Here is a 21,558-nt window from a genome sequence, read left to right on the forward strand (position 1 = left end):
TAACAACTAGCATTTTTTGTTACCCTGCAGTTCACAGCTCACCTAAGCTTTCTCTGATCCCTCCAGTGAGCCATTAGTGCACCAACTGTTGTGAGGTTGTTTTAGCAACAGTTTGAAAAGTGATTTTTTATGAGCTGTTTATTACCTTCTCAGATTTATTATGTTCCATTCAGACCGATTATGTGAAATAAAAAAAAAAAGAAAACAACACCAACTCTAACAAGAACATGAACTAAAACAAAACAAAACAAAACAAAAACAAAACAAAAAAGTTATTTATCCTTTATTCCTTTTTTTATCCCCCAACACTTTTGGAATAAATGTCAGGATGAATTTAAGTCAACACTGTCAAAGGCAATCATTGGTTTTGAGATTTTAAAACCTTGAGTATCTAAATGAGGGTTCTTATGAGTGAATTTAGTTGCAGAAGGAGATTTGTGGATCCATTCCCAGGGATTGCAAGGTGATTATCTGCTTCTTCCCCTCTTAGGAAGCTGGGTGTCTTTGGCTGGACATGTACAAGAGGATATACTTTACAGAGCAAAACATATTCAAACTTCCAAACATTTTCAGAGCTTGATGGTGCTGATAGGAACGTCTTCACAGTCCAGACCCGAAGGACCACCAGGTGTTACACCAAGCAGAGGTTGTGGGAAGGATTTCCCCTCCAAGAATATGGGGCTACACAAAATAACGTCAAACCAGTCAGAAGAATCTCAGCTAGATGGCAAAGGGGAGTTCTTCTGCCAACAGCACTAACCTCTGTGGTTGCACTTTGGTTAAAAGCTGGTCTATTGACAAATTAGGGTTTTCTCCCCATTTACCCTGTGTTTTCCTTTAATGGTCCCAGCTGGAAAGCAAAGCCACAAATTTCAGTTTTTCCACAATTTCCACGATTTCCAGTTTTGTCATACTTTGGAAGTGATTGTTCAAGCAACTACATGTGCAAAGTAGGTACCTGGCCAGCCAGTCCCCCAGCATGGCTGCAACAAGTCCAGCACTCCTCCGTCCCATCCTCAGGGAGTTACCTACTCAGGGAGTAACCAGGGAGTTACGCTATTCCCCTTGACGCCAGTGGGAGCCGGTCTACTGATTGTAAAAAAAGCTCTGGGAATTGCAAGATGAGGCCCTAGAAAATCCAGTGAGACTGAAAGTTGGACACCTGGCTGAACATTTTCACTTTCCCCTGACAGTTAATGAGACGAAAGCCCAGGAGGATTCTCTGACAATTACAGCTTATGATGAGAATGTGGTTCCTGTGCAGTGATGAACAGAGCTCAGACAAGCAGCCTCCTGCAATGAGGAGTTAGTGAGTCCTCATAGGAGTAAACATATCCCCTGGTTCTCTGTGAGGCACCAACGTGTCCCTGACACACCACTCCTTGTGGGTTTTGTTTTATTTTTTTCTTTTTTTCTGGTCTGTCCATTAACTGAAGAGGCCACAGAGAATGAACTCTCTTTCAGCCCTAAAAAATGGATTATCTCAGGTCTAGCTGAGGCATCAAGATATAAATAAAGATCTTCAGCCTCCACAGCAATTAATACCCATCCATCAGCTTTAAAATCACCTGTGTATAATAAATGCAAGAAGCTAAACATCTTGCTGCTGAGCTTCCGCTAGTTGTCATCCAGGCAAGACAATTTATGACACCTTTGCTGAGCATCCTGTCGAGGGCTCATTCATGTAGTTCCTCTGAAGGCCAGATGCAGCCTTGAGAACATGAGAATTCAGAGATTTGCCCTGCTGCCTTGTTACCCTGCATGATCGTTTCTGGTAAGTGTTCTTCTTTAATCATTTCCCTGCACAAAGCTCAGGGTTCTCTTGTGTTTGTCTATGTCATATTAATAAGGGTCCATTTGGGAGGACGCTGGGGGTGGAAATGATTTGACTGAGGTTAAGTAACAATTGTACAAAATTGTTTTGACATTATGTTAATATCTGCTCTTGTATTATCCCCAATTTAAAGTTAATCACCAAAATTACCATTGCAGTTCCCAAAATCTAATGAAATAAGATTTGTTGAGGTGTGAATAATACAGAAATTGAGAAGTGCACAGTCACTATAAAAAAAATATGGAATAAACTGCTAGTTTTAACTCTCTGAGTGCTCATATAAACTGAGGTGGGTTCACAAACTATATCAGAACTTTAACACTTTGAAATCCTGCCAGTGACTGAGCGAGGTCTGGAACAAAGTGTCCTGCTCATGTGCCTGCATGTGCACACAGGGCTCAGCGCAGCAGGGTCCTGGTCCATGTCCCAGCTGCCGGGGCATGGCCAGACATCTCAAGATAATAAATATGAATTGGTGCTTTAATGTGGGTTCGATCATGACTTGGCTGTGCCAGGATAGACATATATAATTTGGGAAAATAAAGACAGACCACTGCTATCATGAAAAATAATTTGAAAAGACTGATTACCATAAATAAAAATCAAAAAGCTGTGGGGAAATGCTAGCAGAAGGAACAAAAAGAGATGGAGGAACCTGCTTGCCTCTTGTATTACCCCAGAATGAATATGAAGAAAATGGAGGAGGAAACATCAGTGTTACATTCAACCCAACAGCCTGGTCCACATCTAGCTGACTAAAAAAATATATATTTTTTTTTTCCAAAAAAATCACCTAAGTCCTTTCCCACATGGAAGCTTGGTGCAGGAAGACTTCAAAGCAAATGATGTGCTTCTGGGAAGGGTATTTTAATAGCTGTTTCTGTAAAAAATGGGAAATGGGAAATGATGGTGGATTTGAACCATTACTTCAACCACAACAAGAAAACATGTAGTAGTTAGGCCTGGGAAAGGCCATCCAAACAGCACAGCTACAGGCTTGTTGCCTTGGATATGTGAGTGGAGTATAACCAGAAGGGTGGGGGAGCTGCTGGGCTGTAGGCTTGGCTGAGAAGGAAGTCAGAGACACAGCTGTGATGAGTGTTGGGTGGCTCAGGGTGAGTTTGCAGGGAGAGTGATGCTCTCTGCTTCATCTGTGCCATTTCAGGTCTGGGAAGCACACACAGAAAGTAGGAAACAAGCAACACGTGGCTGTGGCAATGCTGCACAGAGCAAAGCACATGGAGCCAGCTGCCCGAAGAGAAAGAGAAATGAAAAGGACAAAAGAAAGAAGGAGAAATCAAACTCAAACTTGCAGCAGCTTTCCTCCAGAGTTGCCCTAGGCATAACTAGAGGTTCCCATGAATTACAGAGCTAGTAACGTATTCTTATGTCCAGACTGAAGTACAAAAATGACAAAGAATGACTCACTTAAGGTGCTTATACAATCAATACTACAAAGCAGCCATAGATGATCCATTTTTTGATCCTCACTTCACACCTCAAACTGGCTGATTTACTAGGTGAGGCAGCAAGGATCGCAGTTTTTGATAGAAAATTCCAATTTTCATGTGCAAAATGAAACACTCTGCATTTGCATCTAGTTTTCCTGAGGCTGGGTGTGCAGAGATACAGTCCATCACAACCTAACTTGTTCCAGCACAGTAATTGCAGCCAGTTTTGTGGATAACAATTGCAATTTCAAGTGCGGAAACAAGCTTGAAAGAGGCTGAATACCTGATCCTCTGTATGCCTCAAAAAGCTACAGAATAGCTGCATTGTTGGCTTTAATAAATTCCCCATGGAGATTTCATATCCCCTTTAAAGTGGTTCCTCAAAATCTTGTTTTCAGCTACTTCACCTACCAATATCTGTAAAATGACCCTTGTTCTTCTGGCCACTTCAGTGTTGAGTCTTCTGGTGTGACATCGAAATGAGGATGTTTTGATTCACAAAGGTGAAGAATTAAAGATGCTTGAATTTTTCAGTGATTTTTTTATAGTACAATGGAGCCAAATATCTATCAGGACAAAACTGATAGCAGCTCACAGAAATAAGAGAAAATGTCCCAGGCATAACATACTTCATGTGTGGACTCTAGCTGTATTTCAGAAACAAAACTAATAGACTGAATTATTCCCTAAATTATTGGAGTTTGAAATAAACCCATTGTTACAATGGTTAGGAAGGAGGTAAGTTTTAGAAGCAAAACAGGGATCCTTCCTCCCTGAACTTTCAAGCTCAGGCTCAAAACTCTGTAGCCTTTGTAGACTTTGTCTAATCTCTCTTGCCTTATAAATACCATGAGAAAATTGAGATAAGGAGCATGACTTCTGATTAAAATGGCATTAATGCCAAGCTGTGTGTGACAATGTCACCCTCTTGTAGCCAGGAAAATAACTGCAAGTGTAAGCTTTGTAGTAGCACAACCACCTGTGGTCACATCAGACTGCCAGCAGTCAGTCCAGATCTTGGAAGCCAATTAATCCCAGGCTGGGCTAATACTGGACTGGGAGTGCAAGATGGGATTGCAGGCTCCGAAGCCACAAGCTGCAGACACGAATACAAAGTAAATATTAAACCAGAAACCAATTTAAAAATAAAAATAAAAATCTTTGGATCCCATTGCTGTCACTGCTCTGGCAATAGGCAGGGATCAGAAGGAAAGAACCCCACAGTGCTTAGTAAATATTGTGAATTAGCTAAAGGACTGGGTATGTTAGAGGGAGCAGCTTCAGCATAATAAAGGTCAAAACTGTTCTTGTGACCTTAATCCAAAGACCACAAACAGACATCAGGAATAGTCTAGTAGATTTATTATTTAAACTGCCCTCATTTTCTGTGTCACACCAGAACTATCCCAACACAACCAAATATATTTCATGGGCTGACACCTAAGTTCACTGGGGAAGAGCTAGGCTCTTCCAAAATGAACTACTAGTCTAGTTAAATCTTTCTATTGCATGATCTCTTGGAATAGTTTCTATTTCTAATATGGTTTTGTTAACATAGAATTTTCCAAACTTATCCAAATCCAAATGCTCACTGGTTCTTAGCAATTGCTAATTAGACAAAATTTAGTATCTTGGGAACCCTTACCATGACAACTTTGCTTTTAATTGGAGAAGTCTTTGTAGACAGACTGGTGCCTGCTCAGCCATAATTTTTTTGTCCTCTGATTAACAATCTCAGCACCATCTGCATGAACAAGAGCTCAAAGTTCATTGACGCTTTTACTTTCTTGCAGAGGCTTCTGGAAGGTTACTGAGAAGCAGCATTTCTGTAAGGCTGTGTTATGATGGTATCCAACATACACAAGATGATTTAATTAATTAAATTAATTTAGTATGTTTATAACTAAAATTAAAAGCTCTACCTTCTATATACAGCTGATTGCTCTTAAAGTTTGTCAACAGGCAGTTACAGCATTTGTCTAAGCAATGCCGAACTTCTCACATTGGAAATTATAAGCAAGTGCTGAGGCTTGTTTCAGACCCATTTTTCAGACATGCAGACTTAGCAAAGTGGGAGCCTGAAATTCTCATGTAGACCCCTAAGAACTGAAATTACAGCTCACATTGCTCTTTCCTCTGGGAGCTGGCTGTTAGCTGGGGCCCATTTGCACATAAGCTCAGGTCTGCAGATACCTCCTATACTTCTGAGACACAAGTAATTTCATTTCAGCTTGTGATGATGATCCTTTAGAAACCACATGGAGAAACTTCTGCTCACAGGTCTTAGCCATCTCTCCAAGTTACTTCCCAAGCTTTATGGCTTCTTCAGAGACACTGAGCTGCTTTACTAATAGTTTCCATCAGCAGCCAGCCTGAGAGCTGCCCGAACCACTGTCCAGTCCCCTGCATACAAGGATTAAATAGTGCATTTGCTCTGCCCTAGTACTGCGATGCTCTCTTGGGCTCTGTGCTCTCTTTTCCACCCTGTCCGGGGCCCTCCTTGAAACTGTTTGTCTTTTGTCTGCAGGATAAAGGTCCTTCTGAATCTGCAATCATAAGGCACTAAGCACCTTAAAACCACAGGAACACACCAGCCAGGAGAATGTACAGGTTCAGCCCCTACACAATGAGCCAGAGATGTGGCAGAGACGGGCAAGCTGGACGGAAGAAGGGAACTTGGAAACATCATTAGGTTTTAAGGTGAGTCCTGCTTTGTGTTGTTGGCCTAGTACTCTGCTCAGGGACAAAACCAAATTATTCCTGATATAAATCTACAATCAACAGTGAAAGACTCTTCATGTTTGATTTATGAATCCATTTTCCCTTGGTCATTCTACTCCAGGCTTTCTAAACAAGAGAGCTGTGTTGCTTGGCTGGCTGTGAGGAAGAGTCTTCAGGAAACTGGACTACACAAGGTTCTGCAATTAGACAATTTCTTTGTAGCATAACGTAGGCGCCAAGATGACCTCAGAGGCCTTTTTTGCTGTTGTAGAAACATATTGGACAAGTTTTCTGAGCAGCTGTGCATTAGTGTTCTGTATTAAATGGGCTGATTATAAATTACAACAGCTATTCTAAGAACTTCCCATCACTTTGGAGTTCTTCATGGCAACTTTCTTTCGTTCCTTCTTTTCCCTTGCCTCCAAGGGCTGCTTTGCAAATACATGCCATCTGGTGGGAAAGCAGATGGGGGGATAAGAAAAGTTATGGTTTATGGATTCATACAAAGATTGCTCTGTCCTTTCTCCCCCCAAAAAAGTACTTGCCTCATACTTCTTTTCAGGAAAAGAAGTTTCAGGCTAGCAGTGCAGGACTCATAGCCATAGAAAAGATGGAGGTGTGTGTACACCACAGTGTCTGAAGAAAGATTTATTTTTTTTCTCCAGAGCTCATGATAAAGGTGGATTTTTATTGATATTGTTTTGCTGCACCTTAGGCTTTTTATTTATATTCCGGTTAATCCCTCCCACCTGTACTATCTGCCTTTACACAGAAGCAAGTTCAATATATGATATATTTCTGCTTGCTGGAGTGAAGAGCTCATGGAAGAAATTTGGGGGGAAAGGGCTAATCACAGCCCTCTTGGCTGCCTGGGAGAGGGCACACAGCTGCTCAACTGAGTGCAGGCACTTCCAGGCTAGCAAAGCAGCCCAGCTGTTGGGCATCAGTTTGTCACTCACCTCAATTTCCTCTGCACACTGAAAAGACCCATGAAGGAGGACCTGTGTTTTAGAGTTAGTGGGGTCAGGAGAAAGGGCTTTGTTAACTGGGGAATTTTGGTATCTTGCCTGCCCTGCCCCCCCCCAACTTTAGCTGGAAGATTGTTGCTAGCTCTGATCTTTTTAAAAAAACTTTCTTCTGTGTGGTCTGTGATGTTTTCCTTTCTCTCTAGTGTTGTTTTGGGGGGAAGTTATGCTAGAGAGCTGCTGGTCTGCTGTGGGCAACTAGCAAAAACTATGTTCTGTTTAGATACGTTTATTTTTCCAATTGCTTTCTGGAGATAGTTGGAATGTCCATGCTTTCTTAATTGAGGTGTGATTATTATTTTTTTTTTTCCCCCTCACTGAGAAGCAGATGCTCTTTGATATGGAGGAAAAGGACCACAAGCTGCTTTTCAGCTGTGGTGTTGTACCCATGTCCTGTAGTCAATGGGTCTTATCCCCACTTACAATGCGGCTCCCAAAACTTTTTGAGTGGAATGATGGATTTTCTTGTAAGGATTTATGGCTGTTTGCTCTCTTAACTACCTGTTATGAACTCTTAGAAGTTGTCTGTGGATCCCAGGAGTCCTTAAGCAGCATATTGAAAACATGGTTTGCAACTGTTTTGAGCTAAGCTCAGAACTGAAGTATTTTGGCTGACTTCTGAGCTTTGTCTCTTTCTCTTTTCTTCCATTCTCCCCAATGTGCGTATCCATCTCAAGGGACCTCAAGACTCCCAGTCTAATTTCAAGCAGCTAAACTGAACTGAATGTTTTTACAATGGTGTCACAAGCTTTTTGGAGCCTGAAACACAGCAGGAGGTTTAGGCTAATACAAACCAAAAGCACATTTCCTAACCTGGCCTTCATGCTTAATGCATGTAAAAGAGCTTTCAGGATGAGGTCAGTGGCACATAGCACCTCTGAGTTGGCTGAGATGCAAGGGCTTGAAAGCAGCCACTAGGGACAGGCATGGAGTGGGGCTCTTCAAGCAGAAAAACATCAAAAAGCCTAATTCCTCAAGCTGGGACTGATGATGAACCAGTATATTTTAGAGCTGCTGTATATCTGTTATGTGTGTTCTGCTCTAAAACTGGCATACTGCATAGATGGTAGGAGAAGCTTGTTCACAGTTCAGGGGAAAATACACAACAATACCAAATGTTAAGAGGCTTTTTAGACAAGTGGAGAAAGGAATGTAACAAGATCCAATATCTGTGTTTGTCTAACATTGATTTCCAATTGTGAAATGAGGTGGATGTTTTTAACAACGGGATGATGAACCCCTGGAGCGGTTGCCTAAGGGATGCAGTAAGCTCTCTGCTACTTAAATCCAATATATCAAGTTCAGATCACTTTTCTGAAGGAGGCAATCCAGCTCAACCAGAAGTTCCTCAGCTCAGTAAAGGACCACCGGGTGAATTTATACATCCACAGGTAAGTGGGAGGTCAGATTAGATGACCATAATAGTCTTTTTTTACCTTCAGAGTTGAAATTCTTTATAAAAGTGAAATCAAAAAGATGAGAAAGGTCTTAAAGCCAAATATTGCCTGCCAAACCCAATTATCAGGACTGCAGTTCAAAGTGATCTGTGCCCTTGCTGGGCCAGAAGCATTTGACCACTGATTTTTATAGCAAAGGATGTAAGTGCTTGGAGAAGCAAGAGGGATGCAAGAAAAGGGTTTCCAACATCAGGAAACCTGCTCTTTCCCCACATAGATAAAAACTGGAGAGAAATGTGAATTGCCTTTAGGCTAAGCTAATGTCTACATTTCAGAAGAGGACCTCCCAGAAGGGTGCAGGACCCAATGTGTTCACAGTGTGGCTGCAGGGAACAGAAGAAACAGGAGCTGTGAGAAAGCCACAAGGATGGCTCTGAGCATGAGCGAGGTTGAAATGAGAGTTGGGCAGCTAGTGCCAAAATTATGATGTGCCTCAAAGCCCCTGCTTCCTATCCTACCACAGCAGCCATTGTGCAGGTGGGCAGAAAACAGGTATCCTCACACCTTCAGTGTTTCCCTGCAATCCCTTGTAAGACAGCGAGAAGAGCCCTTGTTTTGCAGTGCAGCAAGGAGGGAGCTGGCAGCTCCATCAACGAACGTTTGCAGCCAAGCCTCTTGTATCCGATGCACTGCATGCGTACAGGTTATGAATAATTTCTTTCCTAAGAAATGAGCCCAGGTTAAAAATAGCCTCTGCATTTAGCTGCTTACTGCCTCCTTCCTGCTTGCTGGGGCCGGAGATCTGTTGGAAATGCTGGTAGTCATATTTAATGTGGAAATGTTTAGAAGCCAAAACTGTCTGGCACCTCTTGCCAATATGGGGAGCCCTGAGAACGGTTGTAGGGCAGACAGTGGAGTTTGGTTTTTCTCCTTACCCTGGCCTGGAAGAGGATGGTAAGAAGTTCACTCTGGAGACAGCTGCTCCATTGTCCCGTTCCAGCCAGCCTTGACCCTCTGTGGAGGTTGCTAAGAAAGGGCTAGCTAACACTAAGTGGTTTTGCAATGTGGTACCTGGGGCTGGATTAAGATATATTTTAAAGCTGCTACACAGACAAATTGAGCTTGATAGTCTGCCTAGTATAGGGGACAGCCCTCTGTGTGTAACACCAGCTCCCTGTTACTGTCTATGGTGAACTTGTAAAACAAGGCATGTGTTTGGAGGGCATATGGTAACACTTTCACTTATATATCCCTGTTCCTCTTCTGTGGGATTATATCTGCAAGGAGTGTACAAAGCTGGAAGGGTTGCAGGTTTAGGACCTAAATTATGCTCATGCTTTCTCATTAATCCTCAGCTCTAGGCTTGCAGGAGTTTGTCATCACATGAGAAGTAAGGGCATAGAAAGCTGGTAACACGTGAGGATTCCCTTTATCACCTGCTGACCTGAAGGACTGAGTAATAGCCTAGAATGGCACTGTAAATAATGATAGGTTCTTGCAGTTTGCAATGAAATAATCAGGATTAAGCCTAAAGACATGATTAAAACTACGCAGCTCACACTGTGGTGAAGAGGATAAAAACAATCAGGTATTTACTTACTGAACAGTTAATGCAGTGGGTTTTACTCTGACTAATCAAAGCTCTTGGGGTGGGCAGGGTTTAGCAGATCTTGCCTGAAGAAGAGGTAGAGACTTCTGGTCTCTGTGCTTAGGAGAGAAGGATGTGGGAATGCAGGAATATAAAGTGTCTCCTGGCACCTCAGATATCAGAAACTCTGTAAGAGATGTCCTGTTTGAGTTTCCAGCACACAGATCCTAACATAGACAAGATCAGTCATTGACGGATGGTGCTAGGAGAGTAAGAAATTTTGATTTATGCTGTCTACAGAAAGGTCTACTGTAGGTACCAGTTACTGAGACTGTTTAATTGGAGCCTGAAGAGAACTGAGAAGCTGTGACTCTCCATCCATATTACCAAGGCCACAGCCACATGATAGTGCAGGAGCTGTCACCAAGTAAACCCCTTCCCCCAGCACTCTGAAAGGATGCCATGGTTGTCTTGATTTTGGACCCTTTCAGCCTGAAGTTTGGCCCACCAGTGCAAACTTGAATAGTTCCCTGATCATCAAATGCAGCTATGTCTTTTCTGTGGTGGCATCCCAGAGCATCCTTTCTATGGACGTCACTTCTTCCTTTCCTCAGCTGCCAGAGCAGTGTGTGCCCTTAAGTCTCACTCAGCTCTTCTCCCTTGTTTTGTGGCTATACCTTGTCTGCTCCCAGCCTCAGAGATTCATTATAAAAAATGATCCAGTTTTCTGAAATCACAAGGTTCTGTGTCTTCCACTTATTGTTTTATTTTAATAAGCAATTATGTTTTGAAGGCACCTCAGGGCTCCAGGCATTAACCACTTATCACCTGCTGAGTGATTTAAAACTAGTGAAGCACATCCCATTTGCAGGTTGGAATAAGGCCTGAATCCTATCAGCAGACAAATGAGTTCAGAAATACTCCATGTTTGTAAGTCATTGCTTATGGTTTCATCTCCTGGTCCTCAGAGAGGGGCCAGTTATGTGCTGGAGGGATGTCTGTTCCCTTCCTGTTCTGATAAGAAGCAAAGGGCTCGTTAGAGGCTGTGAAAGGGAGACTGTCTGTTGGCTGTTCTGTACTATTTATTTGCCAAGTATCTTCCACAAGTGTCTCTCCACTACAAAACCCTAGCTGCTAAATCAATCCACAGTTCAGGTACCCCTTGTGTGAAAGATGCAAATCTCCTCCAAGATGATACTGTTGTAAAGGCAGGAAGCCAATGACTCAGCTCTAGAACTAATATGGAAAATAAATGTAGTCTCACAGTGCTGAGATATTAGGTACAGTTATTGGTTAGTCTTCAGGACTTGTTATTCCCTACCAAGAGGCAATTTCTTGAGCCCACTCCAAGAGCATGAAACTCCCTGGCTGTAGCAATTTGCAGGAATAAACCATGAGCATTTCCATAGATTGCAGGGTGCTCTGAGCACCGGCACCTTGGAGAGCAAGAGACCTGGGTTAGCATATGCTAGCTGGCTTTCTACTGGAGCTTTTATGACCGACTGGTTTGGGTTTTGTCCTACCACATCTCCTTGACTGCCAGGTGGCACAGTTGGAAGCCTATTTGAAAACAGAAACCCATTACATCATCTCTATTTTTGTCACACATTGAAAATATGACACAGCAGCCAGGCCTGCATTGAACTCCTCGGTTGGAAGGCTGAGCAGCGCAGGTCATGTGTGCTGTGGAGCGTTATTATTGACATTATCTACAGTGTTAGTCAGCAGATATGCCATATGCTCCAAGGTGTATGTCCTCCACATATTGACTGAGTCATTTAAAGACTCAGGGGAATCTTTAAACGCATTTAAATCTCAGGGGAGATTTAAAGGTGGTATAACCAATGCTACTCCCCAGCTGAGGCGAGCAGCTCTGGTGCTGGCATGATTCATGGTGGTGAGCTCCAGCATGGTGAATGGGGGATTCCCGGTCTGGGGAACCTCAGGGGAGCCAAGAGACCTGCCAGGAGTCAGCAGCTCGCACGACAGCGGCTGAGGAGAGGGCCAGGAGCGATGGCGGCCAAGCCCCCCACACCTATAAAAGCCCTTGGGGAGCACTGTCAGATGGGGCCTGGCATGGCAGCTGGCATGGGAGGGTGTGCAGGAAGGGCTGGGGCTCTGCCAGCTCCACCAGGGAGCAATGGCATCCACCAGGGAGCAATGGCATCCACCCAGCAGAAAGCCACGGCCCCTGTAAGCTCTGCACCCGCAGCAACTGAGGTGGCCGCCCAGGCAGGGCTGCGGTGGGAGCAGGTGGCCGCCCCGGTGCGGGCTGCAGGCCGTGCCCGGTGCTCCCGGCGGTGCCGGCGGCAGCAGCCCGTGCTCCTGGGGGTGCGCTGGGGAGAGCTAGAGCACCAGGGAGGTGTGTAGGTTGAGGAGGATCAGGGAGAGCAAAAACCAGACTACTGGACTCACACCCTGCTTTCCCTGAGACAGGCCCAACAGGCAGACAGGCCCATGATCCAGAGGATTCCCTATCCTGTTTCCACATGGCTGAACACAGCGACTGAAGGGACAAGGAGGAATGGTGACAGGTTCCTGCCTGGCACGGTAGGCATGTCTCTCCATGACTGCCCCACCTGCCCGCGCGAGGCTCTGCAAGTGGAACCAAATGATAACGAGGACAATGGTTCATCTGTTGTGGGGCGATTGCCAAGGTGAAGCTGGCCTATGGGCTGCATCAAAACTGCTCCGTAAAGGAAAAAAAGATGGGTCGTCATAGAACAGCCCTGTCTGATGAACAGAAGGGCCAATATGCAGGCCAGACCTGCATCTTAGGGAAGTCTGCTGTCTCCCTGGGGTCCAGGTTAAAGACATGAAGAGAAAGCTTCCTGCCCTGGTCCAGCCACCGGATTATTATCCATTATTGATTTTTCAGGTAGGCAGCAATGAAGTTGCAACAAGAAGCCCAAAGACAATGAAGAGAGACTTCAGGGCCTTGGGACAACTTGTAATCAGGAGCACAAGTAGTGTTCTCCTTTGTCCTTCCAGTTGCAGACAATGATAAGAGAAGAAATAGGAAGAGCCAGCAGATCAATATCTGACTCCAAATCTGGTGTCACTGGCAGAATTTTGGACTTTTTAATCATAGGTCTGTTTATATGACAGCAAGCCTGCTGCCAGCAGACAGGGCACACCTGTCTCAAAGGGTGAAAAGGTTCTTTGCACAAGAGTTAGCAGGGCTCATTGAAAGAACTTTAAACTAGATTTGAAGGGGTAAAGGGATAAAACCAGGCCCACTAGAGATAAGCCTGGGGGCAGCATGCCAGTATTTAAGGGATAGTGTGCTAGCGAGGTCCTTTGGTCCACTGTCTCAATGGAGGTAGGGGATGGAGATCCATGCTGAAGATGCTTATTTAAAACTGCAGTTGCTCTGAATTAAGTAGGGGGCAGATGTCCCTGGTGAAGGGTGCTGTTGCACATAAATACGTCCCCTGAGGTGACCTGAGCTGTTTTGGTGTTGTTCCAAAGCTCCAGGCTCTTGGCCTATGTAGGTAGTGCCTCCTGACCACTCTCTTCTCCACACTGTCCATTTTTCCAGACATACAGAAATGAGGATATCAGCCGCCTTTTTGGTGAAACACAGCTATTTCTCAGCAACAGCCAGTCTGAATTACATGTCAGAGGAGCCCTTGTCATGTTCCCACCTGTGCATCATCAGAATGGGCCCAATAAAAAGCCTCATTTCTCTTTATTTCCTTGTGATTTTACCTCCCCTGTCTGTTTGACCTTCTATCGTCATCCTCTATTTCTTTCTGGCCCTGTGTCTGCTCTTAGACTGATGGTTCCAGCATAGCTCTCAACATAGAGAGCAGGATTTCCAGAAGAGTCTCTGTGTCAGTGTCCAGAAATGTGGAGCTTGCAGGGGCTGTTCCAGCCCTCCTTTCCCACGCGAGGTATGCGCAGTACTTGCTCTGTGTCTGTCTCATCCCCTTCCAGTCTCAGGCTCCCTGGACCTGGGCCAGGATGCCTTAGTTTTCTTCTACAGCCCTTTTTGTGTTCTCAGCTTGGATTTGGGGCACAGCTCAGCAATGTTTACTTGTCACATCCCCACCAGGCTAGGGACAGCAATGCTAATATTGCAACAAATTTAGCAGAGCTCAGTGGTAGGATTTGACCCAAATTGCAGAGGGGAAAAAGAAGCAGCTCTGTAAAAACTGAAATTCCTCTGGATGATAAATTCTATTAGAAGCAAATAAATAAAAAAGCCAGGTATGAAAGGGGCACATTCTGGTTTTTCTCTCGTCTTAGTGTGATTTGAACATAATTTGTTTGGGCTCAGCTAAGCAAGCAATGCAGAGACCCTGAGGAATGGGGCTATATTTGCTGAGAAGTCAACACCATGCTTCCACAGCAGTAGGAGAAGAGGTGTGAATGAGATTGCACAGAATCAGATCCTTCTCTCCCTGTTGGAAGCTTAAAGTGATTAGAAATGCACTTGAAACCAAATAGACATAGCTGGACTTGCAGATTGTGTCAGAATTTTGATTTTCCTTGCCCTTCCCCAGGGCAGAGCTCAATAAAGAGAGCAATAAAGATGCCCTGGGACAGACTTTTGAAGATAGGACTGGGCTCTAAATCAGTGTACAGACCTGTCAGAAGGAGATGATTTGGGGCAAAAAGAAGGTAAGAAAATAGTGGACAAACTCAGTTAAAGTTGAGAAGTACCAAGAGTTTCTTGGGTGAAGATATGCAGCTGCTCATTATCAATACTTGGCATATAATCTATCAATATTTATAGACACATGCCTGCTTGATGTAGGGTCTGTGCATTCCCTCCAGTCTAGTTATTTTGTTTCCTTGCAACTAGAAAGCAAGGTTTCTTTGAAACGACGTTTTTCAGACAGCTGAGGGGACTCCCTTGCTGCCCAGCCCTCAGGGTGAGAGTGAAATATTTAAAATTCAACCGGACATGCTTTTAGGGCTGCATTAAGAAGCAGCAACCACTTTCTCTAAGTGTGGAACAATTATACAGATGTCAGTTTATGCTTGAAGAGCCTGAACTTGCATTTGTAAGCTAGATAGAGATATAGGTCTTGGCCTGAGCAGTGATGGCAAAAGATGCATTTCTGAGTTGCACCAGAGCATGGTTCAAAGGATGTGACCCTTTAAAATTGTAAAATGAGAATATTAGAACTGGAGGTGAACTGTCTTGAGGTCTTATGATGGTGACGACTCCTTGCACTTGTTCTGCGGAGGCAATACAAACATATTTCCTAGAATATTTCCTCAAGTGTTTGTGTGGGTTTTTTTCCTGTTGCTGTTGAAGTGAGGTGACAGTCTTCATACATAGTCTTGGTGGATATGCCTGAGGCAATGCTGAAACATAAGTTCTCCAGCTCATCTGTCTCCATTGCTTCTATACAAGGCTTGGGCTGGGGGATGAGCAGCTACCAGTAGTGTATCCAAGCCACAGGAGAATGGCTGGTGAAACAGGAGGGACACCTTTATAGAAGAGCCATTTGCAGGAATATTAATTATCAGGCAGCTAGTTCTGGACAATTGAATCTCAACTCCAGATGTTCCCACTCTGACTAAGTGCTTTAGCAAAATGCTTAATTGATTACTATCTTGTGAGCTCTGTGTGTATGATAAAATCCAAGACTGTTGAGCTAGAGGGATTGTCTATTGATAGCAATACAGTGCAGTGAGTGTTTTTTCACCTTTTTCAACTTATCCTTTTTTATCACAGGGAAACCAGGCCAGGTTTCAAAAATGTTCTTTAATTTATAATCTTTATTGTAGTGTCATGGTGTTGATTAAAGTCACTGAAGACCCCACTATATAAGAATGAATTGAAATAATCACATCTGTGTTTGGTCTGAAAGGCTTCTGAGCCTTGTTTAATGAGGGAGTGCTGATTTAAGGCTTTCTTTATTCTATATGTTTATATGACAGGTGCAAGGATAGGGGTCAGATTAAAGAAGAAATAGGCCATTGGGATAACATTAAATCAAACAGAGGTTTTACTCCAGGCTGTAATTGAACCAGAGCTTAAGTTCAAATAAGAAATTATTTTCCTTTTTTTTTTTTTTTTTTTTTTTTCCCCTGGTCTTTGAGCTCTAACCAAGCTCAGAAATGTCAAACAAGTGCAAGGCTGTGCTAGCTGATATCTTTGGCAGGGGTGGACTCGTAAGCACCATGAGGTAGGGGAAGATGTATAACAGGTAAAGTGGTACTTTGCAATGAGATTGTAAGGTCCCAGAGATTTGACTTGTATTCCTGTAGCTGGATGGAAAGACGTTTTTGTTGCAGAACAGATCCAGCTTCTGGTGAAATCCCAGATACTTTTCATTTATGTTCAGTGGAAGCTGGCATGACCCTAATGGAGGTGGTTGCCACAAAAAGGTTCTTTCCATGGTGATTAGTAGACTATGTGGTTCCTCACTGCGGGTAAACCCACTGATTTCAATGGAAACTTCCCTGGCTTTTAGGTCTCATTCCTTTTCCATACTACAAAAGCAAAACTGAAAGTAGTAGAAGAACAAAATTAGTTTCATGCTTCTGAAAATATGAATGCTTTTGCTAAAAGTATGGAATATACTTAATGGACAAGACTTCTGTACAAAACAGCCATATTGCTACACAACACTAACGTGTTGTGCTGACAGAGCAATTTTATATTTTATTTTTGCCTTTTCTTTCCAGAGTTCCAGGGCATGAAATTCTTCTGTGTTAAAAACTGCTATGAAGACCTCAGTGCTGCCCATGACCATTAAAAAGGATAGATTTAACAAGGGGAAGTGATCTGAATTTGATTTGCTGAAATACCGAACTACTAATTCCTTGGCGTTTGGTTATGCTGAATGCTTTTGTTCCAGTCGGGGTTGCTCATCTGTGAGCAATAAACTGATGGCACAAGTCTCTGCACACAAACTTCATGCCTCTCCATCTGTGGCTTAAGAAGGTTCACAGACTACTTAATTTGCAGGCACTGTCTGGATATGCCAGTTTTTGTCATCATTGATGTGTGTGGAAACAGGTAAATGAAGGTGAAAAGCCAATTTGGGGGCAGCTGTAAAGTAGAGACTTAATAGTTCTAGTACGCAGAATTTTAGGAATTATTAGTTTGTTCTTTCAAAAAAATAGCCTCTATTTTTAGCTCGCAAAGGGGGTTGTTTTCTAGGGATTAGTGACAGGCTGTGCTGCCAAGGTGTGTAGGCTGATTTTGGAGAAGCATCCAGCCAGCTTGCATGGAGGCTGATGTCTTGCAGACTCCTGAGAGCACACTGGCAACAGGAGACTTCCTATTAGACTTGGCCTATAAAAATTATAGCTGAACTGTTTCTTTTTACATACAGTCCTAATCCAGCCAGCTCAAAGGGAACAGCAAATCTGAAGGAATCCAAGATGCCTTGACTTCCCTTCTCAATGACAAACCGCGTATGTGTCCTTCCAAGAACACTGCTGCAGACAATGCAGGGCATCCTGGCAGCAGGACTTATGGAACAGTGGCTGTTTTATGTACAAAACATAAGAAAGGAATGTGAGTTTGCTTTTTGTCTGCATACAGTTACCTGATCCCATTTCAGATGCCTTGTATCCTCAGCAGAAATTGTAACCTTCTAGGACATGAACCAACTGGCAAGAGCCACAGTCTGTCATGGCTCACATGGGGATAGAATTCAAATACCCAGAATGCACGTACTGAGATGCGGGCATCAAATTCAAGCCTCTGGCAAGGAGATAACAAATCCTGGGCTGAACCTCTTCTAGTCTGATAGTTCCCAAGCTCAAAATTACAGACGGTTCCTGCAGCTAACAAACTGCTGCTCCAAGAGAAGAGATCAGTGGGAGCAGTTGAACTTTGATGAGCAAAGGCTAAGAGTCTGCTCCACGATGTTCAGAGCTTTGTGATAATAATTAGATCTTAAAATGTGTCAGTTCTGCATGAGACAAATCATTAGCATAGGCCATGAGCATGTTTCCATGGGAGTGTGAGCGTATGTGTGTCTGTGTGATTTGCGCAAAAGCTAGCTAATGCAGCTGTGACCCTGCATATCCATATCCCAGTTTGTAGACTATAAGAGTGGGACGGAAATTATGAGACAGGCAGAGACTCTTGCTACCCTAATTTCCACTGCCTTCATGACTACTGAGTTTCATAAAATCTTCCCCCACAGAGCTGCAGCCAGCATTGCTGCTGTAAAGGCAGTAAGGAGCACAGACGGGGTAAAGGTTATTTAAATAACAGCTTTCCTTTCCCATCAGAAAAGCTGTTGGCTATAAATTGCCATTTGAGTGTTTTGAGAGAACAAAAGTGTTATGTCTGTATTGTTTCAGTTTCTGCTTCTTCTCTTATCTCAAAGGTTTTCACGCTCTGAGAATGGAGGATGTTCCTCCTAGGGAAGAGAAGGTGAAAAGGGATGACTGCAGAAGCAGGGAAAGAAGGGATGGTCACATGAAGTGGATTCACTGTTCTGAACCATTGCAGTGTCCTGAAGTCATGCTGTCTCCCTATATCCGTGACATGTATCCGAGTCATTCAGGAGCACCATGGACAGCAACCTCACCTGGCCACCTCTGGCTTCTGCAGACCAGTAATGACCAGAGAAATTTCTTCTGCCCATCATCTCCACCTTCTCAGGACCGAATCAATCTTCTATATTCAATAGGCTGAAAAGGATTTGCTGATACCTTTGGGTCTTTTGAGGGTCTATGACACAAAATTGCATCTTGTTTTCAAGACAACTGTAATTTTTTACCTTCTAGACTCTTTTCTCCCCTCTGGTCTTCTCAATGTTGCCTACATGGAGTATCCACAAACCTTTCTTTTCATTTATGCTTGGTGAGAACTGACTCAGTATCCATTTCCTGTCCCCTTGGGTTTAGATCTTGGGCAGGTGCAAGATGCAACTCACTCATCCCATTCGGAAACATTTTCCTTTAGGATCTGGTATAGCAGCTTTATAGATCTGGGCATGAATTCTGCACTCTGCTTTTCTGAACATGACCACTGCCATCTGCCAAATGGGTAGGGTCATGCAGAGTCTATTGCTGTTGGTTGTGAGACCAACATTGCCATGCTTGGACCTGTCTCTATTGAAGGGGTTGGTGTGACTACAAATCTTTACCTCTCTTTTCTAAGCCCTTAACTTCAGGCTAACCTTTCAAATGGAAGAGCAGTATAGCTGCTCTTGCACAACCCTTGATGCACCAGCATGACCTCACTGAGAATTAGGTCAAAGCTAATGCAAAATAGGTGAAACCCTGCAGAGCAGAGAATAGCCAGGGGGGCTCCAGACTCAAAGTACTTTGTCATCATACTAAATCAAATCCACAACACAGCTAGTTTATGGCAGCATGCAGGCTGCAGAGGCTTTGGAAGATGGGAGAGCAAGGTGAGAAGGGACCTGAGGAGATACTGATTTTACTTGTGTGCAGTAAGTATTTTTTTCCCACACCTGTAGAGAAAGACGAAATGCTTACAGCTTATGGAGCCAGAGGTTGCTGAATTTCACATGGATTTGAATGCCAGCCTCATAACTTTGTCTTGGGAACTCATTAGGTCTCATAACACAAGAAAATATGTTGATTCTCAGTGCTGGAAAAGTGAACTGAACAAATGAGCATCCCACAGAAACAATAGTTTTACCTGACCCCTGCCACAGCAGTGCCAGAACCACTACTTCCACTTTGGAGTCAATGATGTGTGGAGGGAACCTACCAAGCCAGAGAGGGGAAGATGCCTTTTCTTTCAGTATCTTGGCTGGATTGCAAAGCAGAAAATCTTGTTCGGTCATGCAAAATTCCCTCTTTGTTTCTTTTATCTGTGAGAGCTACTGTTTTCTCTTCTGGCATGCCAACTGCTTTGGGGGCTGTACTGGTCTCTACTGACCACCAATTTCTAATATTGGAGAGGGATGTGTTTCAAGGATGAAACCAAGTAATTCCTCTGTCAGCTCATTGTGAGATGTCTCTGGCTAAAAGCCTGGGAAACAATTTTCTTATGACCTACTGTTTGATGATAGTGGACTGTATTATGCTGCTGTGGTCTCCCCCACATGCTTGGCGTTGAGTAATAAAACTCAGCTGAGAGAGAAAAAAACTGATAATCTACATTGCTGCTGCTGGCAAAGGCCAGAGCACTGCATGGGGCCTCTGAAGAGGGACGAGAATCTATCTGTTGATTGAGCCTGATTTAATTCATCTTATAAAGCATCTTGGCAGCTGACTAGATCTGACAGGTTGATAATAAGACTTTTCCTCAATGCAAAAAGGAAAGTAATTTACATTGGCTTCACACCTCTGGCAAGCAGGAAGATCCTGCCCTACCTTAGCGTGAATGGAGATCAGACGTGAGAATGAGAGCAGGCAGCATCAGGGGGAAAAGGCTTGCTCTGTGCTTGAGCACGCACAAGAAAATGCCATTTGGAAAATGCCAATGGGTGAGAGAGCTGCGCTTGGAATCAGAATTCTGTCCATGACAGCAGTTTGGAGCAGCTTTCCAGACAAACCCTGAAGGATCACTTTCTTACAAGGAATAGCAGCACCACCTGATTTAATTTTGCTCCATTTAGCCCAGCACTTCTGCTGATACACTGCTCACTTTCCCTTATAACAGGAACACGAGCACCAGCACCAAGCTGCCCTAAGATTTCTTTTGTTTTGTTTATCATTTGCTGATTTCAAGCATCAGAACAGGCTGCCCGGCTATGTGGTGGGATCACCACCCCTGGAACTGTTTAAAAATCATGTAGATGTGGTTCTTAGGGATATGGTTTAGTGGTGGACTTGTCAGTCTTGGGTTAATGGTTGGACTTGATGGTCTTAAAGGTCTTTTCCAACCTAAATGGTTCTATGATTCTATAAGCAGCTGATAGCCTCTAGGGATAGACCATGGCACTCACTGTGCAGAGAAGGTCTCTCCAAGTGGTGCAAGAATGCAATTACCCAGCCTCTAACTCCCCTACTACCAATACAGCCATCCCCAAGAGGACTGACAAGACAACTCTTAACCCGTATTATGCTCCACTTTAAAACTGCTGTCACACCAGTTCTGGTTCTAAGTTTAGTGCCCCTTGTAAGCTGGGCTCTCAGCAGCTTTCTGCTGGTGTCATCACTTCCAAAAGGAACAACCTGAGGCAACCCCTCCATGCTTAACACACAGGCTGTACTGTCCTCACACCTCAGTGCACTGCCAAGGGAGGTAACAGTCCTGGGATGTGCTTTGAAATCCTCAGGTGAAAGCATGCCAGGACAGTGTCATGTCCTTCAGGGAAAGGTAATTTAGAAAGCTTTGCTCTTCACGATGCACCAGCTTTAAAGACCCCTTCCCTTACTGCCAAAATTGAGCTGTGAGGAGGGGAGAGAAGTGGAGTCATGTCAAAACAAACAAAAGTGAGTGGGTGGTGAAAGCATTTAATTTGCTTGTTCCCCACACACTGGGATCATGCTCTGTTAAAAGGCATTGGCTGAGCTCTAGGGCTCTTTCTCCTGGAGAACCCTCTGTTGCAGAGATGGTTTTTTGAGACCTTGATCTTGAACGTACTCAGACTGGGGCTGTGCCAGCTGGGAGACTCCTGAGAACTTTTCAATGCCC

This window comes from Falco naumanni, chromosome 7 (assembly GCF_017639655.2).
Source record: "Falco naumanni isolate bFalNau1 chromosome 7, bFalNau1.pat, whole genome shotgun sequence".
NCBI classification, from domain to species: Eukaryota; Metazoa; Chordata; class Aves; order Falconiformes; family Falconidae; genus Falco; species Falco naumanni.